We start from the raw sequence: 6,737 nt of genomic DNA on the forward strand, positions 1-6,737 counted from the left end.
CTATGTTTTTGTGCGCATTATACATGGAATTATTATACCCATGGTATGTAATCCTCATACCCATGTATAATGCACATCCTTATATTTCTCTCAAAAATTTGGACAAAAGAGTACACATTATACATGGCAAAATACAGTATTTCATCTGATTGCTCTACTGACACAGTTTCTCAATCCAAAAGCAACAAATGGCCCTAAATTCATCACAGATGTTCATAACAGTAGCATCAATTATCACAAAATAATTTCCCATTTACCAACTGAAGTTATTGTAATTTCAGACTGAGCAAGGAGGTCTACTTTCTTCTCTTTTACTAATAAGTCCAGGTTTGGTTTTTTCCCATTTATTTATTTTGCATTCATTCATTTATTCATTCATTTATTTGATAGCATTCATTGTCTACGTCACTGGCTTTAAATCTGTGCATTGTGGACCCTCAGGAACTCTAAGCACTATACAAAAGGACCCTCCTGTGTTCACCAAGAATTGGCTGCATAATGAATAAAAACAGGTCTTCCTATATGTGGACTGCTATTTCCAAATGTCAGCAGGTGTTATGATCAATCACATATAAAACCATTTAAAATTGTTTTTGAAACCTAGTCACTTTTTGTTCTAGTATAAATATTTTCTCAATCAACTACTACTAGAAACAAGGAAAATTATATGGTGATTTGGAGATTTTTCTTTCTTACTGAATTTATTGGGGTGACAATGGTTACTAAAATTACATAAGTTTCGGGTATACAATTCTATGATACATCATCTATATATTGTACTGTGTGATCAGCACCAGAAGATTTTTCTGATGGTATAAAGGGGTCCTCAAACTCAAGGGCAAGAAAATTCTCGTCTAAGTCATGGCAAGTCAGGTCCTCTCCCACTGTGGATTAATGCCTGCCTACGGACCTTCCAAATTCTCAAGCAACAGGAGCCACTGCCGATCAGTGACTACATTAGACTATTCCTGGAGCAGAATCAGAGACAGATACTTGGGATGCTAACAAAGGAAAACGAGCAAAGCTCTCTCACAACCAAAGGAAAAACCCTTTTGCTTATCGAAGGTGATCTTTCCTCCTCCTTTCTGGAAAATCCAATAACACCAAAATGTCTTTCCAAACATAAGGAAATAATCAGAAGAAGAATAATGAGGAGCCAAGGGATCCCCGGCGTCTGGCCACCCAGTCCTTCACCCGAGCATTCCCTTGTTTTGCTTTTGCCTTTCCTAGGTGATCCCAGATGGAGGCAGTGCCCAGTTAATGCATTAGTCAGTACCCTCACTTTCGGTCATCCGCCTCTCCTAATGCTACTAATCTGCCTGAGCTGCAAGCTGTAGGAAGATGGGTAGTCAGCTATGAACCCTCCAGGGGCTGCAGGCGCAATGTGTCCAATATCCCTGCAGCTCTGCTTCCAGGGCCAACGTTATCTGTTCTTCTTCAGTAAGCGGCGATTGAAGTCTGGGAGAGGGGCGGTGCACAGAGTGGGGTCTAAAGCTGGTGATGCTCCTGGGCTCCCGGCCCAAGATCAATATAAGATATGATGACTAATTCACTTCTGATGAATTTTTCATAGAGAAATTAATTGGAAAAACAGTTAAAATATGATATGCATCTTTTGCTTAAAGTTTGAACAGCAGGGACAGACAATTCTCCAGAAAATAAATTCCTTCTGTAGAATAATCCTCTTTAGCTCAGTTTCGTGTCCACACTTTGCACCTCAGATTTCAGGTCATCAGCTTGTAAGGTGCATGTTCCTGGTAACAACTGGGAGTGACGAAGGTGAAGCAGAGAATCCCCATGGCTGGATGAAACAAAGAAGCAATGGAAATTCGGAGTCCCTGATGCTACATCAGCAGTATTAGCTTCCTGTGGAAGAGAACGCACCTTGATGAGGGTTGGGGAGATTGTGGCGATGAGGGTGGGGCAGGGGAAGGAGAGAGCCGAGGGAAGGAATGAAGCTTCATCGCCTTCTGTTGCCTACATGGGTTTTGGCGGACATTTTACAAGGCTAGCTGATCATACTTCCAGATTGGTATAACGATGGCCAGCTTCAGCACGACGCAAACACTCTGCACATAATAAGTACCGCATAAATATTTATTAACAGCATCTGACCAATTTGAGACCAATTTAGAAGACTGCTTCTGTCTTTTTGGCCAGTTTTCCAGTTTACTTGATTTCAGCAATTAGAATTCCTTTAACTAGGCTCAAGACTGATGATACTCAGAATTACTATTAAAATCTCCGCACTTTAGCCTGGTATTATGCTCAGAAAACAATATCTTTACTGAGGGAAATGCACCACAAATAGCTCTGCTCATTTTTTTCCTCATGTTTTCTGAATATTATTTTTTAAAACATTAATTATAACAAAAATAAGAAACTGTCATCATTTAAAAATGACTTTATTGTACGCATTCCTTCAATAGTTCAAAACAGAGCTTGCATTTTTACCTATACTTCACAAAAACATTGTAGTACCTATGATTGTAAAAGGAGAACCGCACGCCGCCCTGAAAGCTGGCAGTCTTGTCCACCACTATTATTGAAGCCATTGTAGCTCTTTCGGTTTTAGGTTTAGGGTTAGGATTAGAGGAAGAGGGTCATAAAAAGAGTAAGAGATCAATACTCAGTAGAAATTTTAAAATATTGAGAAAGTCATCTCCTTTCCTTTTCCTAACTTTTAAGTTTAGCTTCAGGATAAGTGTAAGTTATTAGTTGGTGATTCTTTTTTTCTTATCCAAAACTTATAAAGAGCTCAGACAATTCAATGCCAGGAAAAACAAACAACCCAATTAAAAAGTGGGCAGAGGACCTGGATAAACACTTCTGCAAAGAGGACATACAGATGGCCCATAGACATTTGAAAAGATGCTCAGTGTCACATTATCAGAGAGATGCAAAGTAAAACCACACTGAAATATCACCTCACACCTGTCAGAATGGCCATCATTAAGAAATCAACAAACAACAAGTGCTGGCGAGAATGTGGGGGAAAGGGAACTGTCGGGCATTGTTGGTGGGAATGCAGACTGGTGCAGCCACTGTGGAAAACAGCGTGAAGATTCCTCAAAAAATTAAAAATGGAACTGCCTTAGGACCCAGTCATACCACTTCTGGGGATATATCTGAAGAAACTTGAAACACTAATTAGAAAGAAGACGGGCACCCCTATGCTCACTGCACCACTATTTACGATAGCCAAGATTTGGAAGTAGCCTAAGGGCCCCTCAATAGTCGAGTGGATAAAAAACCTGTGGTACATTTATAAAATGGAATACTACTCAGCCATAAAAAAGAATGAAATTTTTCCTTTTGCAACAGCATGGACGGAACTGGAGAGTACTATGTTAAATGAAATAAGCCAGTCAGTAAAAGACAAATACCATCTGATCTCACTTATATGTGGAATCAAATGAAGAAAATAAACTAACAAAATAGAAACAGACTCACGGATGCACAGAACAGACTGACAGTCTACAGAGGGAAGAGGGTTGGAGGATTGGGCAAAAAGGTGAAGGAATTGAGGAGTACCCTACAGATTGGTGGCTACAGAAAAGTCACAGAGATGTAAATTACAGCATAGGGAACACAGACAGTGGTCCTTGAACTTCACAACACACGAGAATGCCCTGGGAAGCTTGGCGAGATACAGGTTCCTGGGTCCACCACTAGAGGTCTGATTCAGAGCGCTGCCTGAGCACTGGGGTTTCTAACAAGCACCCCAGTGATGCTGATGCTGCTGGTCTGCAGGCCGTACTTTAAGTAGCACTGTTTAAATGCCCTGGATCAGTTAATGGAGCCATTCAAAATACTGGACATCCTCTGAGAGGATTATGTGTGGGTTCAAGTAATCCTGCCTAATGAGTGAGGATGGATGTCAATACTTACGCATCTTAAGACTTAAGCTCTTGCTACACCAGAGATGGTATGTTTTGATACCAGCTCCAGTTTGACAAATGTATTGTCATAGCCAGTCATCATGGCCCATGCCTCCCAACTCCGTTGTTAAGGCAGCCTAACTGAGGAGCGTGTGGGCTTCCGGGGAAAGCCTGCTTCCTTACCCTGAGAACTACTAAGCCGGATCACTTCAGTAGGACTGTGCCAAAGGGAGAACGCACCATAGCAGATCCAGTTACTTTCTATGGTAGCAGATTAAAACGCCATAACCTAAGGGGAATGGGTGAACTTATGTCCTTAGAAAGCGAAATGGGTTGACAGTCAGAAAAAAAGCGTGGGGTGCATTTTCAGTGAACTCACACAAGTTCTTATGCCCACCTGACTTGTGTAGGAGCCTGTGATACAGAACAGCATGCTCTCAACAAACTGGGAGACATGATTTGAAGCAGAACGGGTGTCTCTGAGTGTCACTGGGATGCATCCATGTCATCTTCATGCCTGGTGAGACCTTGGGGGCTTTGTGATCACCGTGCACCTGAGAGATAAAGCAGTCCTTTTTACAAAGAAGGACTTGAGCAGAGAGTTTTCAGTATAATTTTGTTTCACATCATGCAAGAGAGCTATGTAAAAAAAAATTTTAAGGCAGAAGTTTGAGAGCCTTCATGTTTGCAGGTGTGAAGAGGTTCATGTGTTTGGGAAAGAAGAAATGAACCAGCACGAGGGCAATGCATTGGATGCACAGGGTGGGGGGGCGGGTGGTCAGGGGCCAAAAGCAAGCTCACATTGCAGGGCTGAGACAGGGGCTTGTGCCTTGGGCCAGGCATGCTGGCTTGAGTGCTCCAAATTTCCACCCCAGCATCAGCAGAAGCGACAGAAACACAAATGAAGCCATTTTTATGTTATTTATGGCACGTGCACCTTGCATCTGTAGTCTCTACTCCTTGAAGTGATAAACTTCTCTAAGAAAGATTTGCCAAATGAGTGCTGAGTGAATTCCACATATGCTGGAGTGGCCTCAGACGCAGCTTGGATTGTTTTGAATGTCTCAATATGTTTTTGTTTAGTTTTCTTTGCAGAACTACTTTATCATTACTTTATGTCCCTGAGATCACTGTATAAACACAGTCATCTCATCTATAAGACAAATGGAGAGGCTGCTTTCACTGCATTTGCCTTACCATCTTGGAAACAGGAGGTTTAGCTGATCCCACTTTCCAACGTTTTTTCTTCGTGCTAGCACTAAATTTTTATAAATCTATTTCCCAAGTGCATTTATTCTGAAAGATTCACGCTTTTCTCTGTATTCTTTATTAATTCTCACAATACGTGCCAGAGGGACCCATCGTCAAATAAATGGCAGGCCCATTTTACAGATGGAGGATTTCAGCAGCTTAACAAGACACGTGTCAGTCCCATTCTCAAAAGAGTAAAGATCCAGCCCAACCATGACCCCAGATCTGCTGGTCCCAGGCGGCCGCTCTGTTTATTAAGGAACATGGCTTCTCTAGGTTCCCCTCTGGTGCTGGTCTTTGGCTGGTTACTAGGCAACTTAAGCTATCACAGCCAGGCTAGTTCAAAGTACCAGAGCATCAAAGTCCTAAACGTGAGACAAAAATCTTCTCTTTATACACACATTAAACTGAGTGTAGTACCATGCCATTCCAGCCAGGATCCGCCAGGAAAAAACAAAAAGCTTTCAAGGGTGACCTAACACTGTGCATCTGATGGATTGGGTTAATTTTAGGCTGATAATTATTACAGGTGCCTTAGAGCCCAGAAGAAGAAAAAATAAAGTACAGCTGCTTGCTCTACAAGCTCAGAGCCCAAGGCACTCAGACAAACACTTGTACCACATGGGAAGATGATGCAAAGGAGATAATGTGGGGTCAGGGTAGAAGAGAGAACACGTCTGATAATCAGGATGACTTGAGCTTAGCATCACAAGCTCACATGGTCATTGCAAAACAGGAGAGCAAGAAGGTAAAGGCAGAGGGAGCAAATTACCCCAGCTACTTATTGCTAAAGTATAAAAAGGAAGCCGTCATAAGAGTCAGAGCAGGAAAATAAGTTCTGTGCTGTCATTTATAGTCCTCAGAGTGTGAAGCCATGTGGTCCTGGTTATGTGGCGTAGGTTGTCACTGAGGACAGAGAAGGGTGTGAGATGTGGTTCAGGGCTTTACAAACAACAGTAGAGCCACCAATCTAAAGCACAGTCCCTAGGCACAGGAAGGGAGGGACAGATTGAGCCTCCGGCCTCCCATGGAGCACAGGAAATATTGTGGGGGACGTTTCACTCCATTTTGATTAATGAGTGGGGGGGGGGCATTTTGACCAGACCTAAAAACTAAGGAATTTTAAAATTTAAAATTTTAAAATTCCTTAGTTTTTAAAAATGTCCCTACAATTACTAAAAATTTGTGTCAGGCAATTGACAGAGAAGCATGTCACACTCTGCTGAACCAACCTCACAGCAAGGCTGAACAACTCCGTCAAACTGTGTCCCTTAAAAACTCTCTCATTGTTCGTTTTTTCTTGTTTGGTAACTTGTTTTCGGTTTTATATCCCACATATGAGTGAAATCATGTGGTTCTTAACTTTCTTATCTGACTTATTTCACTTGGCATAGTCTCAAGATCCTATATATTTTTATGAACGACCGTCAATACAATAAATTAAATTTGGGAAAAAAAGGAGAGAAAAAAACCTGATTACACATGGTCCTGCTCAGTGAAGTGCTCTGCCCCAGCAATATCATCCTGAATAAGACAAACGGAACGAGAGATCTCATGCAAAGCAACTGCCTGCCGACCCAACTACAGCTCTGATGTAAACGCTAG

Source organism: Pteronotus mesoamericanus, unplaced genomic scaffold (genome assembly GCF_021234165.1).
Source record: "Pteronotus mesoamericanus isolate MK-2021 breed Mesoamerican mustached bat unplaced genomic scaffold, CSHL_Meso_final contig_65, whole genome shotgun sequence".
In the NCBI taxonomy this organism is placed as follows: Eukaryota; Metazoa; Chordata; class Mammalia; order Chiroptera; family Mormoopidae; genus Pteronotus; species Pteronotus mesoamericanus.